The sequence below is a fragment of the Ictidomys tridecemlineatus genome, unplaced genomic scaffold (genome assembly GCF_052094955.1).
Source record: "Ictidomys tridecemlineatus isolate mIctTri1 unplaced genomic scaffold, mIctTri1.hap1 Scaffold_5318, whole genome shotgun sequence".
Taxonomy (NCBI): Eukaryota; Metazoa; Chordata; class Mammalia; order Rodentia; family Sciuridae; genus Ictidomys; species Ictidomys tridecemlineatus.
In genome coordinates this window covers 28,178-46,295 of record NW_027523509.1, presented here as the reverse complement: position 1 = coordinate 46,295, position 18,118 = coordinate 28,178, and the positions used below count along the sequence as shown (strand labels likewise).

General features: G+C 57.1%; 10 non-coding genes across 10 annotated transcripts; all 10 read left to right on the top strand.

Annotated features, from left to right (window-relative positions):
* The first annotated feature begins 1,465 nt into the window (after window positions 1–1,465).
* On the top strand, window positions 1,466–1,557 carry LOC144373947 (small nucleolar RNA SNORD116). The gene has a single exon (XR_013433496.1). It is a non-coding gene; the product is annotated as a small nucleolar RNA SNORD116 (small nucleolar RNA).
* Window positions 1,558–3,288: 1,731 nt separating this feature from the next.
* On the top strand, window positions 3,289–3,380 carry LOC144373946 (small nucleolar RNA SNORD116). Its single transcript, XR_013433495.1, has one exon. It is a non-coding gene; the product is annotated as a small nucleolar RNA SNORD116 (small nucleolar RNA).
* A 1,731-nt stretch (window positions 3,381–5,111) lies between these two features.
* LOC144373945 (small nucleolar RNA SNORD116) lies at window positions 5,112–5,203 on the top strand. Its single transcript, XR_013433494.1, has one exon. It is a non-coding gene; the product is annotated as a small nucleolar RNA SNORD116 (small nucleolar RNA).
* Window positions 5,204–6,934: 1,731 nt separating this feature from the next.
* Window positions 6,935–7,026, top strand: LOC144373944 (small nucleolar RNA SNORD116). The gene has a single exon (XR_013433493.1). It is a non-coding gene; the product is annotated as a small nucleolar RNA SNORD116 (small nucleolar RNA).
* Window positions 7,027–8,757: 1,731 nt separating this feature from the next.
* LOC144373943 (small nucleolar RNA SNORD116) lies at window positions 8,758–8,849 on the top strand. The gene has a single exon (XR_013433492.1). It is a non-coding gene; the product is annotated as a small nucleolar RNA SNORD116 (small nucleolar RNA).
* Window positions 8,850–10,580: 1,731 nt separating this feature from the next.
* LOC144373942 (small nucleolar RNA SNORD116) lies at window positions 10,581–10,672 on the top strand. Its single transcript, XR_013433491.1, has one exon. It is a non-coding gene; the product is annotated as a small nucleolar RNA SNORD116 (small nucleolar RNA).
* Window positions 10,673–12,402: 1,730 nt separating this feature from the next.
* Window positions 12,403–12,494, top strand: LOC144373941 (small nucleolar RNA SNORD116). The gene has a single exon (XR_013433490.1). It is a non-coding gene; the product is annotated as a small nucleolar RNA SNORD116 (small nucleolar RNA).
* Window positions 12,495–14,225: 1,731 nt separating this feature from the next.
* LOC144373940 (small nucleolar RNA SNORD116) lies at window positions 14,226–14,317 on the top strand. Its single transcript, XR_013433489.1, has one exon. It is a non-coding gene; the product is annotated as a small nucleolar RNA SNORD116 (small nucleolar RNA).
* A 1,731-nt stretch (window positions 14,318–16,048) lies between these two features.
* Window positions 16,049–16,140, top strand: LOC144373939 (small nucleolar RNA SNORD116). The gene has a single exon (XR_013433488.1). It is a non-coding gene; the product is annotated as a small nucleolar RNA SNORD116 (small nucleolar RNA).
* Window positions 16,141–17,871: 1,731 nt separating this feature from the next.
* Window positions 17,872–17,963, top strand: LOC144373938 (small nucleolar RNA SNORD116). Its single transcript, XR_013433487.1, has one exon. It is a non-coding gene; the product is annotated as a small nucleolar RNA SNORD116 (small nucleolar RNA).
* Window positions 17,964–18,118: the final 155 nt, after the last annotated feature.

Genomic DNA, 18,118 nt, shown 5'->3' with positions numbered 1-18,118 from the left:
GGTTCAGCCGTACTAGGGGGTTCTGGGCCGTGGCACAGGAGGATAACTCTCCTCCTCTTGTGCACTGGAGACGTTTTTGCCAAGGCGAGTCGCGCCGTGCTGGTCTGCTGGGTGTCCCAGAGAAAACTGAGGTCCACTTTCATCGGGGGCCGGAGGCAGGCCCAGCGCAAAGCAGGGGAGACCCTTCTTTAGTGCACAGGGGCGTGGTGTTTCCGGGAGTCTGATGGGTTTTCTCTTTTCCTGGAGATGCTTCAGTGTTGCCAGTGGTATTGCCACACAATGTTGGCAGGAGCCTTGGTCCACCAGGGGAAGGAAGGGTGGGTCTCCAGAGGGACCAGTGCCTGGATGAGAGTAGATGGACATAGAGGGAATGCAAATGGAGGAACTGGGTCTTCCCACAAGCGGGTACTTTTGCTGCCACTTGTGTTAATGGATCCCCCTGATAGATGGTTGGCTCTCGAGTTGGGGCATCAGAAGTGCTTCAGGAAAGAGCCTTAGTATCGTTGTGTGCTTTCGGTGCGCCCGTGAGGCCGCATGCATGGTGGTCGATGTGCGTCCTGAGAGAGCCCATACGCGCTTTGGATCCCGAATGAGCCACCGTGGTGGCAGACCTCAGGGATGACTTCTCTTGTAGGAGGCGCATGTGAACCCGAGACGTCAGCGTCTCGTTTTTGAGCGTAGGACAGCCGTGAATGGTTTGGGTAGTGGAAAGGCCTAACTGGGTCCAAAGTCATTCGTAAGGATTGTTGCCTGTGCCTGAAGGAAGTAGAGAGTGATGAAATTCACCTCTTTGCCAAGTGCCTTTCATAGGCGCTGGACAGGCGTTGAGGGTCTCCTCTCCTGCACAAGTTGTGGGGTTCAGGCATTGGAACGTATGGGTGGGGCTGGAGCTCCTGTTGGAATCCATGTCACGTGGGGCTCCCAGATGCCCGTGGCGATGGCCCAGAAAGGCAGGAGCTTTGCAGAGGACGTACTTTCTCAGGTTCGTCCTTTCTTGCTTGGACATCCTGTGGAGGGAAGGAGTCAGGGTGAGATTGGTTTGTAGAGTTGGATGGAGATTCTCAGATGGCTTTCCCGTTGTGGGAAGAGTTTGTTGGGCAGCTTAAGAGCCACATGGGAACTGAGCTCAGGCCGGCATGGCGTGGGCAACTGAAAAGGCTGCCGTCCCTAAAGAGTGTGAACTGAGGAGCAGCAGGCTGCGGAGCAGGCCAGTCATGGTGATTTTTCACGGGCCTCCCTCTCTTTTGTCTCCTTGCATACGCACGGCAGGTCGTGTTTCCACGGAAGGATCGAAAGGTTGCCGCCGGCTCCTCTGGCTGTGGGAAGATGCCCAGGGAGGACGGGGAGCGCCCGCCTGCGCGTGCCCTCTGTTTCCTGAGTGTGGCCCTTCGTAGCTGACGATGGTAAGCGTCCCCTCGCCCCAGGTCACCGAGGTTGCTCCTTGCCAGGTGAGGGTCACAAGCGTGGATCGATGATGACTCCCACAAAAACATTCCTTGGAAGCTGAACAAAATGAGTGAAAACTCTATACCGTCTCTCTCATCGAAACTGAGGTCCACCACGTAGACGTAGGGGGCTGCAGTGAGCTGGGTGGTGGAGGGGAGAACCCTGTGGCCCTTTTTCGACGGGGGCCGTGTCGGAATGGACCCTGGAAGGGAAGGCCCCTTTCTGCCGAGTTCACCTGGCGTTAGGACCCCGAGCCCGTGGTCCTCTGAGTGTCAGTCCTCCTTTGGTTTCGGCATGCATGGGTGATCCAGAGCTCAAGGCCTGGGGGAAGACGTTGGCCTGCCCGGGAAGATTTCCTAGTGGGTGTTCGGCGGTAGGGTTCAGCCGTACTAGGGGGTTCTGGGCCGTGGCACAGGAGGATAACTCTCCTCCTCTTGTGCACTGGAGACGTTTTTGCCAAGGCGAGTCGCGCCGTGCTGGTCTGCTGGGTGTCCCAGAGAAAACTGAGGTCCACGTTCATCGGGGGCCGGAGGCAGGCCCAGCGCAAAGCAGGGGAGACCCTTCTTTAGTGCACAGGGGCGTGGTGTTTCCGGGAGTCTGATGGGTTTTCTCTTTTCCTGGAGATGCTTCAGTGTTGCCAGTGGTATTGCCACACAATGTTGGCAGGAGCCATGGTCCACCAGGGGAAGGAAGGGTGGGTCTCCAGAGGGACCAGTGCCTGGATGAGAGTAGATGGACATAGAGGGAATGCAAATGGAGGAACTGGGTCTTCCCACAAGCGGGTACTTTTGCTGCCACTTGTGTTAATGGATCCCCCTGATAGATGGTTGGCTCTCGAGTTGGGGCATCAGAAGTGCTTCAGGAAAGAGCCTTAGTATCGTTGTGTGCTTTCGGTGCGCCCGTGAGGCCGCATGCATGGTGGTCGATGTGCGTCCTGAGAGAGCCCATACGCGCTTTGGATCCCGAATGAGCCACCGTGGTGGCAGACCTCAGGGATGTCTTCTCTTGTAGGAGGCGCATGTGAACCCGAGACGTCAGCGTCTCGTTTTTGAGCGTAGGACAGCCGTGAATGGTTTGGGTAGTGGAAAGGCCTAACTGGGTCCAAAGTCATTCGTAAGGATTGTTGCCTGTGCCTGAAGGAAGTAGAGAGTGATGAAATTCACCTCTTTGCCAAGTGCCTTTCATAGGCGCTGGACAGGCGTTGAGGGTCTCCTCTCCTGCACAAGTTGTGGGGTTCAGGCATTGGAACGTATGGGTGGGGCTGGAACTCCTGTTGGAATCCATGTCACGTGGGGCTCCCAGATGCCCGTGGCGATGGCCCAGAAAGGCAGGAGCTTTGCAGAGGACGTACTTCCTCAGGTTCGTCCTTTCTTGCTTGGACATCCTGTGGAGGGAAGGAGTCAGGGTGAGATTGGTTTGTAGAGTTGGATGGAGATTCTCAGATGGCTTTCCCGTTGTGGGAAGAGTTTGTTGGGCAGCTTAAGAGCCACATGGGAACTGAGCTCAGGCCGGCATGGCGTGGGCAACTGAAAAGGCTGCCGTCCCTAAAGAGTGTGAACTGAGGAGCAGCAGGCTGCGGAGCAGGCCAGTCATGGTGATTTTTCACGGGCCTCCCTCTCTTTTGTCTCCTTGCATACGCACGGCAGGTCGTGTTTCCACGGAAGGATCGAAAGGTTGCCGCCGGCTCCTCTGGCTGTGGGAAGATGCCCAGGGAGGACGGGGAGCGCCCGCCTGCGCGTGCCCTCTGTTTCCTGAGTGTGGCCCTTCGTAGCTGACGATGGTAAGCGTCCCCTCGCCCCAGGTCACCGAGGTTGCTCCTTGCCAGGTGAGGGTCACAAGCGTGGATCGATGATGACTCCCACAAAAACATTCCTTGGAAGCTGAACAAAATGAGTGAAAACTCTATACCGTCTCTCTCATCGAAACTGAGGTCCACCACGTAGACGTAGGGGGCTGCAGTGAGCTGGGTGGTGGAGGGGAGAACCCTGTGGCCCTTTTTCGACGGGGGCCGTGTCGGAATGGACCCTGGAAGGGAAGGCCCCTTTCTGCCGAGTTCACCTGGCGTTAGGACCCCGAGCCCGTGGTCCTCTGAGTGTCAGTCCTCCTTTGGTTTCGGCATGCATGGGTGATCCAGAGCTCAAGGCCTGGGGGAAGACGTTGGCCTGCCCGGGAAGATTTCCTAGTGGGTGTTCGGCGGTAGGGTTCAGCCGTACTAGGGGGTTCTGGGCCGTGGCACAGGAGGATAACTCTCCTCCTCTTGTGCACTGGAGACGTTTTTGCCAAGGCGAGTCGCGCCGTGCTGGTCTGCTGGGTGTCCCAGAGAAAACTGAGGTCCACTTTCATCGGGGGCCGGAGGCAGTCCCAGCGCAAAGCAGGGGAGACCCTTCTTTAGTGCACAGGGGCGTGGTGTTTCCGGGAGTCTGATGGGTTTTCTCTTTTCCTGGAGATGCTTCAGTGTTGCCAGTGGTATTGCCACACAATGTTGGCAGGAGCCATGGTCCACCAGGGGAAGGAAGGGTGGGTCTCCAGAGGGACCAGTTCCTGGATGAGAGTAGATGGACATAGAGGGAATGCAAATGGAGGAACTGGGTCTTCCCACAAGCGGGTACTTTTGCTGCCACTTGTGTTAATGGATCCCCCTGATAGATGGTTGGCTCTCGAGTTGGGGCATCAGAAGTGCTTCAGGAAAGAGCCTTAGTATCGTTGTGTGCTTTCGGTGCGCCCGTGAGGCCGCATGCATGGTGGTCGATGTGCGTCCTGAGAGAGCCCATACGCGCTTTGGATCCCAAATGAGCCACCGTGGTGGCAGACCTCAGGGATGACTTCTCTTGTAGGAGGCGCATGTGAACCCGAGACGTCAGCGTCTCGTTTTTGAGCGTAGGACAGCCGTGAATGGTTTGGGTAGTGGAAAGGCCTAACTGGGTCCAAAGTCATTCGTAAGGATTGTTGCCTGTGCCTGAAGGAAGTAGAGAGTGATGAAATTCACCTCTTTGCCAAGTGCCTTTCATAGGCGCTGGACAGGCGTTGAGGGTCTCCTCTCCTGCACAAGTTGTGGGGTTCAGGCATTGGAACGTATGGGTGGGGCTGGAGCTCCTGTTGGAATCCATGTCACGTGGGGCTCCCAGATGCCCGTGGCGATGGCCCAGAAAGGCAGGAGCTTTGCAGAGGACGTACTTTCTCAGGTTCATCCTTTCTTGCTTGGGCATCCTGTGGAGGGAAGGAGTCAGGGTGAGATTGGTTTGTAGAGTTGGATGGAGATTCTCAGATGGCTTTCCCGTTGTGGGAAGAGTTTGTTGGGCAGCTTAAGAGCCACATGGGAACTGAGCTCAGGCCGGCATGGCGTGGGCAACTGAAAAGGCTGCCGTCCCTAAAGAGTGTGAACTGAGGAGCAGCAGGCTGCGGAGCAGGCCAGTCATGGTGATTTTTCACGGGCCTCCCTCTCTTTTGTCTCCTTGCATACGCACGGCAGGTCGTGTTTCCACGGAAGGATTGAAAGGTTGCCGCCGGCTCCTCTGGCTGTGGGAAGATGCCCAGGGAGGACGGGGAGCGCCCGCCTGCGCGTGCCCTCTGTTTCCTGAGTGTGGCCCTTCGTAGCTGACGATGGTAAGCGTCCCCTCGCCCCAGGTCACCGAGGTTGCTCCTTGCCAGGTGAGGGTCACAAGCGTGGATCGATGATGACTCCCACAAAAACATTCCTTGGAAGCTGAACAAAATGAGTGAAAACTCTATACCGTCTCTCTCATCGAAACTGAGGTCCACCACGTAGACGTAGGGGGCTGCAGTGAGCTGGGTGGTGGAGGGGAGAACCCTGTGGCCCTTTTTCGACGGGGGCCGTGTCGGAATGGACCCTGGAAGGGAAGGCCCCTTTCTGCCGAGTTCACCTGGCGTTAGGACCCCGAGCCCGTGGTCCTCTGAGTGTCAGTCCTCTTTTGGTTTCGGCATGCATGGGTGATCCAGAGCTCAAGGCCTGGGGGAAGACGTTGGCCTGCCCGGGAAGATTTCCTAGTGGGTGTTCGGCGGTAGGGTTCAGCCGTACTAGGGGGTTCTGGGCCGTGGCACAGGAGGATAACTCTCCTCCTCTTGTGCACTGGAGACGTTTTTGCCAAGGCGAGTCGCGCCGTGCTGGTCTGCTGGGTGTCCCAGAGAAAACTGAGGTCCACGTTCATCGGGGGCCGGAGGCAGGCCCAGCGCAAAGCAGGGGAGACCCTTCTTTAGTGCACAGGGGCGTGGTGTTTCCGGGAGTCTGATGGGTTTTCTCTTTTCCTGGAGATGCTTCAGTGTTGCCAGTGGTATTGCCACACAATGTTGGCAGGAGCCATGGTCCACCAGGGGAAGGAAGGGTGGGTCTCCAGAGGGACCAGTGCCTGGATGAGAGTAGATGGACATAGAGGGAATGCAAATGGAGGAACTGGGTCTTCCCACAAGCGGGTACTTTTGCTGCCACTTGTGTTAATGGATCCCCCTGATAGATGGTTGGCTCTCGAGTTGGGGCATCAGAAGTGCTTCAGGAAAGAGCCTTAGTATCGTTGTGTGCTTTCGGTGCGCCCGTGAGGCCGCATGCATGGTGGTCGATGTGCGTCCTGAGAGAGCCCATACGCGCTTTGGATCCCGAATGAGCCACCGTGGTGGCAGACCTCAGGGATGTCTTCTCTTGTAGGAGGCGCATGTGAACCCGAGACGTCAGCGTCTCGTTTTTGAGCGTAGGACAGCCGTGAATGGTTTGGGTAGTGGAAAGGCCTAACTGGGTCCAAAGTCATTCGTAAGGATTGTTGCCTGTGCCTGAAGGAAGTAGAGAGTGATGAAATTCACCTCTTTGCCAAGTGCCTTTCATAGGCGCTGGACAGGCGTTGAGGGTCTCCTCTCCTGCACAAGTTGTGGGGTTCAGGCATTGGAACGTATGGGTGGGGCTGGAGCTCCTGTTGGAATCCATGTCACGTGGGGCTCCCAGATGCCCGTGGCGATGGCCCAGAAAGGCAGGAGCTTTGCAGAGGACGTACTTTCTCAGGTTCGTCCTTTCTTGCTTGGACATCCTGTGGACGGAAGGAGTCAGGGTGAGATTGGTTTGTAGAGTTGGATGGAGATTCTCAGATGGCTTTCCCGTTGTGGGAAGAGTTTGTTGGGCAGCTTAAGAGCCACATGGGAACTGAGCTCAGGCCGGCATGGCGTGGGCAACTGAAAAGGCTGCCGTCCCTAAAGAGTGTGAACTGAGGAGCAGCAGGCTGCGGAGCAGGCCAGTCATGGTGATTTTTCACGGGCCTCCCTCTCTTTTGTCTCCTTGCATACGCACGGCAGTTCGTGTTTCCACGGAAGGATCGAAAGGTTGCCGCCGGCTCCTCTGGCTGTGGGAAGATGCCCAGGGAGGACGGGGAGCGCCCGCCTGCGCGTGCCCTCTGTTTCCTGAGTGTGGCCCTTCGTAGCTGACGATGGTAAGCGTCCCCTCGCCCCAGGTCACCGAGGTTGCTCCTTGCCAGGTGAGGGTCACAAGCGTGGATCGATGATGACTCCCACAAAAACATTCCTTGGAAGCTGAACAAAATGAGTGAAAACTCTATACCGTCTCTCTCATCGAAACTGAGGTCCACCACGTAGACGTAGGGGGCTGCAGTGAGCTGGGTGGTGGAGGGGAGAACCCTGTGGCCCTTTTTCGACGGGGGCCGTGTCGGAATGGACCCTGGAAGGGAAGGCCCCTTTCTGCCGAGTTCACCTGGCGTTAGGACCCCGAGCCCGTGGTCCTCTGAGTGTCAGTCCTCTTTTGGTTTCCGCATGCATGGGTGATCCAGAGCTCAAGGCCTGGGGGAAGACGTTGGCCTGCCCGGGAAGATTTCCTAGTGGGTGTTCGGCGGTAGGGTTCAGCCGTACTAGGGGGTTCTGGGCCGTGGCACAGGAGGATAACTCTCCTCCTCTTGTGCACTGGAGACGTTTTGGCCAAGGCGAGTCGCGCCGTGCTGGTCTGCTGGGTGTCCCAGAGAAAACTGAGGTCCACTTTCATCGGGGGCCGGAGGCAGGCCCAGCGCAAAGCAGGGGAGACCCTTCTTTAGTGCACAGGGGCCTGGTGTTTCCGGGAGTCTGATGGGTTTTCTCTTTTCCTGGAGATGCTTCAGTGTTGCCAGTGGTATTGCCACACAATGTTGGCAGGAGCCATGGTCCACCAGGGGAAGGAAGGGTGGGTCTCCAGAGGGACCAGTGCCTGGATGAGAGTAGATGGACATAGAGGGAATGCAAATGGAGGAACTGGGTCTTCCCACAAGCGGGTACTTTTGCTGCCACTTGTGTTAATGGATCCCCCTGATAGATGGTTGGCTCTCGAGTTGGGGCATCAGAAGTGCTTCAGGAAAGAGCCTTAGTATCCTTGTGTGCTTTCGGTGCGCCCGTGAGGCCGCATGCATGGTGGTCGATGTGCGTCCTGAGAGAGCCCATACGCGCTTTGGATCCCGAATGAGCCACCGTGGTGGCAGACCTCAGGGATGTCTTCTCTTGTAGGAGGCGCATGTGAACCCGAGACGTCAGCGTCTCGTTTTTGAGCGTAGGACAGCCGTGAATGGTTTGGGTAGTGGAAAGGCCTAACTGGGTCCAAAGTCATTCGTAAGGATTGTTGCCTGTGCCTGAAGGAAGTAGAGAGTGATGAAATTCACCTCTTTGCCAAGTGCCTTTCATAGGCGCTGGACAGGCGTTGAGGGTCTCCTCTCCTGCACAAGTTGTGGGGTTCAGGCATTGGAACGTATGGGTGGGGCTGGAACTCCTGTTGGAATCCATGTCACGTGGGGCTCCCAGATGCCCGTGGCGATGGCCCAGAAAGGCAGGAGCTTTGCAGAGGACGTACTTCCTCAGGTTCGTCCTTTCTTGCTTGGACATCCTGTGGAGGGAAGGAGTCAGGGTGAGATTGGTTTGTAGAGTTGGATGGAGATTCTCAGATGGCTTTCCTGTTGTGGGAAGAGTTTGTTGGGCAGCTTAAGAGCCACATGGGAACTGAGCTCAGGCCGGCATGGCGTGGGCAACTGAAAAGGCTGCCGTCCCTAAAGAGTGTGAACTGAGGAGCAGCAGGCTGCGGAGCAGGCCAGTCATGGTGATTTTTCACGGGCCTCCCTCTCTTTTGTCTCCTTGCATACGCACGGCAGGTCGTGTTTCCACGGAAGGATCGAAAGGTTGCCGCCGGCTCCTCTGGCTGTGGGAAGATGCCCAGGGAGGACGGGGAGCGCCCGCCTGCGCGTGCCCTCTGTTTCCTGAGTGTGGCCCTTCGTAGCTGACGATGGTAAGCGTCCCCTCGCCCCAGGTCACCGAGGTTGCTCCTTGCCAGGTGAGGGTCACAAGCGTGGATCGATGATGACTCCCACAAAAACATTCCTTGGAAGCTGAACAAAATGAGTGAAAACTCTATACCGTCTCTCTCATCGAAACTGAGGTCCACCACGTAGACGTAGGGGGCTGCAGTGAGCTGGGTGGTGGAGGGGAGAACCCTGTGGCCCTTTTTCGACGGGGGCCGTGTCGGAATGGACCCTGGAAGGGAAGGCCCCTTTCTGCCGAGTTCACCTGGCGTTAGGACCCCGAGCCCGTGGTCCTCTGAGTGTCAGTCCTCCTTTGGTTTCGGCATGCATGGGTGATCCAGAGCTCAAGGCCTGGGGGAAGACGTTGGCCTGCCCGGGAAGATTTCCTAGTGGGTGTTCGGCGGTAGGGTTCAGCCGTACTAGGGGGTTCTGGGCCGTGGCACAGGAGGATAACTCTCCTCCTCTTGTGCACTGGAGACGTTTTTGCCAAGGCGAGTCGCGCCGTGCTGGTCTGCTGGGTGTCCCAGAGAAAACTGAGGTCCACGTTCATCGGGGGCCGGAGGCAGGCCCAGCGCAAAGCAGGGGAGACCCTTCTTTAGTGCACAGGGGCGTGGTGTTTCCGGGAGTCTGATGGGTTTTCTCTTTTCCTGGAGATGCTTCAGTGTTGCCAGTGGTATTGCCACACAATGTTGGCAGGAGCCATGGTCCACCAGGGGAAGGAAGGGTGGGTCTCCAGAGGGACCAGTGCCTGGATGAGAGTAGATGGACATAGAGGGAATGCAAATGGAGGAACTGGGTCTTCCCACAAGCGGGTACTTTTGCTGCCACTTGTGTTAATGGATCCCCCTGATAGATGGTTGGCTCTCGAGTTGGGGCATCAGAAGTGCTTCAGGAAAGAGCCTTAGTATCCTTGTGTGCTTTCGGTGCGCCCGTGAGGCCGCATGCATGGTGGTCGATGTGCGTCCTGAGAGAGCCCATACGCGCTTTGGATCCCGAATGAGCCACCGTGGTGGCAGACCTCAGGGATGTCTTCTCTTGTAGGAGGCGCATGTGAACCCGAGACGTCAGCGTCTCGTTTTTGAGCGTAGGACAGCCGTGAATGGTTTGGGTAGTGGAAAGGCCTAACTGGGTCCAAAGTCATTCGTAAGGATTGTTGCCTGTGCCTGAAGGAAGTAGAGAGTGATGAAATTCACCTCTTTGCCAAGTGCCTTTCATAGGCGCTGGACAGGCGTTGAGGGTCTCCTCTCCTGCACAAGTTGTGGGGTTCAGGCATTGGAACGTATGGGTGGGGCTGGAACTCCTGTTGGAATCCATGTCACGTGGGGCTCCCAGATGCCCGTGGCGATGGCCCAGAAAGGCAGGAGCTTTGCAGAGGACGTACTTCCTCAGGTTCGTCCTTTCTTGCTTGGACATCCTGTGGAGGGAAGGAGTCAGGGTGAGATTGGTTTGTAGAGTTGGATGGAGATTCTCAGATGGCTTTCCCGTTGTGGGAAGAGTTTGTTGGGCAGCTTAAGAGCCACATGGGAACTGAGCTCAGGCCGGCATGGCGTGGGCAACTGAAAAGGCTGCCGTCCCTAAAGAGTGTGAACTGAGGAGCAGCAGGCTGCGGAGCAGGCCAGTCATGGTGATTTTTCACGGGCCTCCCTCTCTTTTGTCTCCTTGCATACGCACGGCAGGTCGTGTTTCCACGGAAGGATTGAAAGGTTGCCGCCGGCTCCTCTGGCTGTGGGAAGATGCCCAGGGAGGACGGGGAGCGCCCGCCTGCGCGTGCCCTCTGTTTCCTGAGTGTGGCCCTTCGTAGCTGACGATGGTAAGCGTCCCCTCGCCCCAGGTCACCGAGGTTGCTCCTTGCCAGGTGAGGGTCACAAGCGTGGATCGATGATGACTCCCACAAAAACATTCCTTGGAAGCTGAACAAAATGAGTGAAAACTCTATACCGTCTCTCTCATCGAAACTGAGGTCCACCACGTAGACGTAGGGGGCTGCAGTGAGCTGGGTGGTGGAGGGGAGAACCCTGTGGCCCTTTTTCGACGGGGGCCGTGTCGGAATGGACCCTGGAAGGGAAGGCCCCTTTCTGCCGTGTTCACCTGGCGTTAGGACCCCGAGCCCGTGGTCCTCTGAGTGTCAGTCCTCCTTTGGTTTCGGCATGCATGGGTGATCCAGAGCTCAAGGCCTGGGGGAAGACGTTGGCCTGCCCGGGAAGATTTCCTAGTGGGTGTTCGGCGGTAGGGTTCAGCCGTACTAGGGGGTTCTGGGCCGTGGCACAGGAGGATAACTCTCCTCCTCTTGTGCACTGGAGACGTTTTGGCCAAGGCGAGTCGCGCCGTGCTGGTCTGCTGGGTGTCCCAGAGAAAACTGAGGTCCACTTTCATCGGGGGCCGGAGGCAGGCCCAGCGCAAAGCAGGGGAGACCCTTCTTTAGTGCACAGGGGCGTGGTGTTTCCGGGAGTCTGATGGGTTTTCTCTTTTCCTGGAGATGCTTCAGTGTTGCCAGTGGTATTGCCACACAATGTTGGCAGGAGCCATGGTCCACCAGGGGAAGGAAGGGTGGGTCTCCAGAGGGACCAGTGCCTGGATGAGAGTAGATGGACATAGAGGGAATGCAAATGGAGGAACTGGGTCTTCCCACAAGCGGGTACTTTTGCTGCCACTTGTGTTAATGGATCCCCCTGATAGATGGTTGGCTCTCGAGTTGGGGCATCAGAAGTGCTTCAGGAAAGAGCCTTAGTATCGTTGTGTGCTTTCGGTGCGCCCGTGAGGCCGCATGCATGGTGGTCGATGTGCGTCCTGAGAGAGCCCATACGCGCTTTGGATCCCGAATGAGCCACCGTGGTGGCAGACCTCAGGATGACTTCTCTTGTAGGAGGCGCATGTGAACCCGAGACGTCAGCGTCTCGTTTTTGAGCATAGGACAGCCGTGAATGGTTTGGGTAGTGGAAAGGCCTAACTGGGTCCAAAGTCATTCGTAAGGATTGTTGCCTGTGCCTGAAGGAAGTAGAGAGTGATGAAATTCACCTCTTTGCCAAGTGCCTTTCATAGGCGCTGGACAGGCGTTGAGGGTCTCCTCTCCTGCACAAGTTGTGGGGTTCAGGCATTGGAACGTATGGGTGGGGCTGGAGCTCCTGTTGGAATCCATGTCACGTGGGGCTCCCAGATGCCCGTGGCGATGGCCCAGAAAGGCAGGAGCTTTGCAGAGGACGTACTTTCTCAGGTTCGTCCTTTCTTGCTTGGACATCCTGTGGAGGGAAGGAGTCAGGGTGAGATTGGTTTGTAGAGTTGGATGGAGATTCTCAGATGGCTTTCCCGTTGTGGGAAGAGTTTGTTGGGCAGCTTAAGAGCCACATGGGAACTGAGCTCAGGCCGGCATGGCGTGGGCAACTGAAAAGGCTGCCGTCCCTAAAGAGTGTGAACTGAGGAGCAGCAGGCTGCGGAGCAGGCCAGTCATGGTGATTTTTCACGGGCCTCCCTCTCTTTTGTCTCCTTGCATACGCACGGCAGGTCGTGTTTCCACGGAAGGATTGAAAGGTTGCCGCCGGCTCCTCTGGCTGTGGGAAGATGCCCAGGGAGGACGGGGAGCGCCCGCCTGCGCGTGCCCTCTGTTTCCTGAGTGTGGCCCTTCGTAGCTGACGATGGTAAGCGTCCCCTCGCCCCAGGTCACCGAGGTTGCTCCTTGCCAGGTGAGGGTCACAAGCGTGGATCGATGATGACTCCCACAAAAACATTCCTTGGAAGCTGAACAAAATGAGTGAAAACTCTATACCGTCTCTCTCATCGAAACTGAGGTCCACCACGTAGACGTAGGGGGCTGCAGTGAGCTGGGTGGTGGAGGGGAGAACCCTGTGGCCCTTTTTCGACGGGGGCCGTGTCGGAATGGACCCTGGAAGGGAAGGCCCCTTTCTGCCGAGTTCACCTGGCGTTAGGACCCCGAGCCCGTGGTCCTCTGAGTGTCAGTCCTCCTTTGGTTTCGGCATGCATGGGTGATCCAGAGCTCAAGGCCTGGGGGAAGACGTTGGCCTGCCCGGGAAGATTTCCTAGTGGGTGTTCGGCGGTAGGGTTCAGCCGTACTAGGGGGTTCTGGGCCGTGGCACAGGAGGATAACTCTCCTCCTCTTGTGCACTGGAGACGTTTTGGCCAAGGCGAGTCGCGCCGTGCTGGTCTGCTGGGTGTCCCAGAGAAAACTGAGGTCCACGTTCATCGGGGGCCGGAGGCAGGCCCAGCGCAAAGCAGGGGAGACCCTTCTTTAGTGCACAGGGGCGTGGTGTTTCCGGGAGTCTGATGGGTTTTCTCTTTTCCTGGAGATGCTTCAGTGTTGCCAGTGGTATTGCCACACAATGTTGGCAGGAGCCATGGTCCACCAGGGGAAGGAAGGGTGGGTCTCCAGAGGGACCAGTGCCTGGATGAGAGTAGATGGACATAGAGGGAATGCAAATGGAGGAACTGGGTCTTCCCACAAGCGGGTACTTTTGCTGCCACTTGTGTTAATGGATCCCCCTGATAGATGGTTGGCTCTCGAGTTGGGGCATCAGAAGTGCTTCAGGAAAGAGCCTTAGTATCGTTGTGTGCTTTCGGTGCGCCCGTGAGGCCGCATGCATGGTGGTCGATGTGCGTCCTGAGAGAGCCCATACGCGCTTTGGATCCCGAATGAGCCACCGTGGTGGCAGACCTCAGGGATGTCTTCTCTTGTAGGAGGCGCATGTGAACCCGAGACGTCAGCGTCTCGTTTTTGAGCGTAGGACAGCCGTGAATGGTTTGGGTAGTGGAAAGGCCTAACTGGGTCCAAAGTCATTCGTAAGGATTGTTGCCTGTGCCTGAAGGAAGTAGAGAGTGATGAAATTCACCTCTTTGCCAAGTGCCTTTCATAGGCGCTGGACAGGCGTTGAGGGTCTCCTCTCCTGCACAAGTTGTGGGGTTCAGGCATTGGAACGTATGGGTGGGGCTGGAGCTCCTGTTGGAATCCATGTCACGTGGGGCTCCCAGATGCCCGTGGCGATGGCCCAGAAAGGCAGGAGCTTTGCAGAGGACGTACTTCCTCAGGTTCGTCCTTTCTTGCTTGGACATCCTGTGGAGGGAAGGAGTCAGGGTGAGATTGGTTTGTAGAGTTGGATGGAGATTCTCAGATGGCTTTCCTGTTGTGGGAAGAGTTTGTTGGGCAGCTTAAGAGCCACATGGGAACTGAGCTCAGGCCGGCATGGCGTGGGCAACTGAAAAGGCTGCCGTCCCTAAAGAGTGTGAACTGAGGAGCAGCAGGCTGCGGAGCAGGCCAGTCATGGTGATTTTTCACGGGCCTCCCTCTCTTTTGTCTCCTTGCATACGCACGGCAGGTCGTGTTTCCACGGAAGGATTGAAAGGTTGCCGCCGGCTCCTCTGGCTGTGGGAAGATGCCCAGGGAGGACGGGGAGCGCCCGCCTGCGCGTGCCCTCTGTTTCCTGAGTGTGGCCCTTCGTAGCTGACGATGGTAAGCGTCCCCTCGCCCCAGGTCACCGAGGTTGCTCCTTGCCAGGTGAGGGTCACAAGCGTGGATCGATGATGACTCCCACAAAAACATTCCTTGGAAGCTGAACAAAATGAGTGAAAACTCTATACCGTCTCTCTCATCGAAACTGAGGTCCACCACGTAGACGTAGGGGGCTGCAGTGAGCTGGGTGGTGGAGGGGAGAACCCTGTGGCCCTTTTTCGACGGGGGCCGTGTCGGAATGGACCCTGGAAGGGAAGGCCCCTTTCTGCCGAGTTCACCTGGCGTTAGGACCCCGAGCCCGTGGTCCTCTGAGTGTCAGTCCTCCTTTGGTTTCGGCATGCATGGGTGATCCAGAGCTCAAGGCCTGGGGGAAGACGTTGGCCTGCCCGGGAAGATTTCCTAGTGGGTGTTCGGCGGTAGGGTTCAGCCGTACTAGGGGGTTCTGGGCCGTGGCACAGGAGGATAACTCTCCTCCTCTTGTGCACTGGAGACGTTTTTGCCAAGGCGAGTCGCGCCGTGCTGGTCTGCTGGGTGTCCCAGAGAAAACTGAGGTCCACTTTCATCGGGGGCCGGAGGCAGTCCCAGCGCAAAGCAGGGGAGACCCTTCTTTAGTGCACAGGGGCGTGGTGTTTCCGGGAGTCTGATGGGTTTTCTCTTTTCCTGGAGATGCTTCAGTGTTGCCAGTGGTATTGCCACACAATGTTGGCAGGAGCCATGGTCCACCAGGGGAAGGAAGGGTGGGTCTCCAGAGGGACCAGTGCCTGGATGAGAGTAGATGGACATAGAGGGAATGCAAATGGAGGAACTGGGTCTTCCCACAAGCGGGTACTTTTGCTGCCACTTGTGTTAATGGATCCCCCTGATAGATGGTTGGCTCTCGAGTTGGGGCATCAGAAGTGCTTCAGGAAAGAGCCTTAGTATCGTTGTGTGCTTTCGGTGCGCCCGTGAGGCCGCATGCATGGTGGTCGATGTGCGTCCTGAGAGAGCCCATACGCGCTTTGGATCCCGAATGAGCCACCGTGGTGGCAGACCTCAGGGATGACTTCTCTTGTAGGAGGCGCATGTGAACCCGAGACGTCAGCGTCTCGTTTTTGAGCGTAGGACAGCCGTGAATGGTTTGGGTAGTGGAAAGGCCTAACTGGGTCCAAAGTCATTCGTAAGGATTGTTGCCTGTGCCTGAAGGAAGTAGAGAGTGATGAAATTCACCTCTTTGCCAAGTGCCTTTCATAGGCGCTGGACAGGCGTTGAGGGTCTCCTCTCCTGCACAAGTTGTGGGGTTCAGGCATTGGAACGTATGGGTGGGGCTGGAGCTCCTGTTGGAATCCATGTCACGTGGGGCTCCCAGATGCCCGTGGCGATGGCCCAGAAAGGCAGGAGCTTTGCAGAGGACGTACTTTCTCAGGTTCGTCCTTTCTTGCTTGGACATCCTGTGGAGGGAAGGAGTCAGGGTGAGATTGGTTTGTAGAGTTGGATGGAGATTCTCAGATGGCTTTCCCGTTGTGGGAAGAGTTTGTTGGGCAGCTTAAGAGCCACATGGGAACTGAGCTCAGGCCGGCATGGCGTGGGCAACTGAAAAGGCTGCCGTCCCTAAAGAGTGTGAACTGAGGAGCAGCAGGCTGCGGAGCAGGCCAGTCATGGTGATTTTTCACGGGCCTCCCTCTCTTTTGTCTCCTTGCATACGCACGGCAGGTCGTGTTTCCACGGAAGGATTGAAAGGTTGCCGCCGGCTCCTCTGGCTGTGGGAAGATGCCCAGGGAGGACGGGGAGCGCCCGCCTGCGCGTGCCCTCTGTTTCCTGAGTGTGGCCCTTCGTAGCTGACGATGGTAAGCGTCCCCTCGCCCCAGGTCACCGAGGTTGCTCCTTGCCAGGTGAGGGTCACAAGCGTGGATCGATGATGACTCCCACAAAAACATTCCTTGGAAGCTGAACAAAATGAGTGAAAACTCTATACCGTCTCTCTCATCGAAACTGAGGTCCACCACGTAGACGTAGGGGGCTGCAGTGAGCTGGGTGGTGGAGGGGAGAACCCTGTGGCCCTTTTTCGACGGGGGCCGTGTCGGAATGGACCCTGGAAGGGAAGGCCCCTTTCTGCCGAGTTCACCTGGCGTTAGGACCCCGAGCCCGTGGTCCTCTGAGTGTCAGTCCTCCTTTGGTTTCGGCATGCATGGGTGATCCAGAGCTCAAGGCCTGGGGGAAGACGTTGGCCTGCCCGGGAAGATTTCCTAGTGGGTGTTCGGCGGTAGGGTTCAGCCGTACTAGGGGGTTCTGGGCCGTGGCACAGGAGGATAACTCTCCTCCTCTTGTGCACTGGAGACGTTTTTGCCAAGGCGAGTCGCGCCGTGCTGGTCTGCTGGGTGTCCCAGAGAAAACTGAGGTCCACTTTCATCGGGGGCCGGAGGCAGTCCCAGCGCAAAGCAGGGGAGACCCTTCTTTAGTGCACAGGGGCGTGGTGTTTCCGGGAGTCTGATGGGTTTTCTCTTTTCCTGGAGATGCTTCAGTGTTGCCAGTGGTATTGCCACACAATGTTGGCAGGAGCCATGGTCCACCAGGGGAAGGAAGGGTGGGTCTCCAGAGGGACCAGTGCCTGGATGAGAGTAGATGGACATAGAGGGAATGCAAATGGAGGAACTGGGTCTTCCCACAAGCGGGTACTTTTGCTGCCACTTGTGTTAATGGATCCCCCTGATAGATGGTTGGCTCTCGAGTTGGGGCATCAGAAGTGCTTCAGGAAAGAGCCTTAGTATCGTTGTGTGCTTTCGGTGCGCCCGTGAGGCCGCATGCATGGTGGTCGATGTGCGTCCTGAGAGAGCCCATACGCGCTTTGGATCCCGAATGAGCCACCGTGGTGGCAGACCTCAGGGATGACTTCTCTTGTAGGAGGCGCATGTGAACCCGAGACGTCAGCGTCTCGTTTTTGAGCATAGGACAGCCGTGAATGGTTTGGGTAGTGGAAAGGCCTAACTGGGTCCAAAGTCATTCGTAAGGATTGTTGCCTGTGCCTGAAGGAAGTAGAGAGTGATGAAATTCACCTCTTTGCCAAGTGCCTTTCATAGGCGCTGGACAGGCGTTGAGGGTCTCCTCTCCTGCACAAGTTGTGGGGTTCAGGCATTGGAACGTATGGGTGGGGCTGGAGCTCCTGTTGGAATCCATGTCACGTGGGGCTCCCAGATGCCCGTGGCGATGGCCCAGAAAGGCAGGAGCTTTGCAGAGGACGTACTTTCTCAGGTTCGTCCTTTCTTGCTTGGACATCCTGTGGAGGGAAGGAGTCAGGGTGAGATTGGTTTGTAGAGTTGGATGGAGATTCTCAGATGGCTTTCCCGTTGTGGGAAGAGTTTGTTGGGCAGCTTAAGAGCCACATGGGAACTGAGCTCAGGCCGGCATGGCGTGGGCAACTGAAAAGGCTGCCGTCCCTAAAGAGTGTGAACTGAGGAGCAGCAGGCTGCGGAGCAGGCCAGTCATGGTGATTTTTCACGGGCCTCCCTCTCTTTTGTCTCCTTGCATACGCACGGCAGGTCGTGTTTCCACGGAAGGATTGAAAGGTTGCCGCCGGCTCCTCTGGCTGTGGGAAGATGCCCAGGGAGGACGGGGAGCGCCCGCCTGCGCGTGCCCTCTGTTTCCTGAGTGTGGCCCTTCGTAGCTGACGATGGTAAGCGTCCCCTCGCCCCAGGTCACCGAGGTTGCTCCTTGCCAGGTGAGGGTCACAAGCGTGGATCGATGATGACTCCCACAAAAACATTCCTTGGAAGCTGAACAAAATGAGTGAAAACTCTATACCGTCTCTCTCATCGAAACTGAGGTCCACCACGTAGACGTAGGGGGCTGCAGTGAGCTGGGTGGTGGAGGGGAGAACCCTGTGGCCCTTTTTCGACGGGGGCCGTGTCGGAATGGACCCTGGAAGGGAAGGCCCCTTTCTGCCGAGTTCACCTGGCGTTAGGACCCCGAGCCCGTGGTCCTC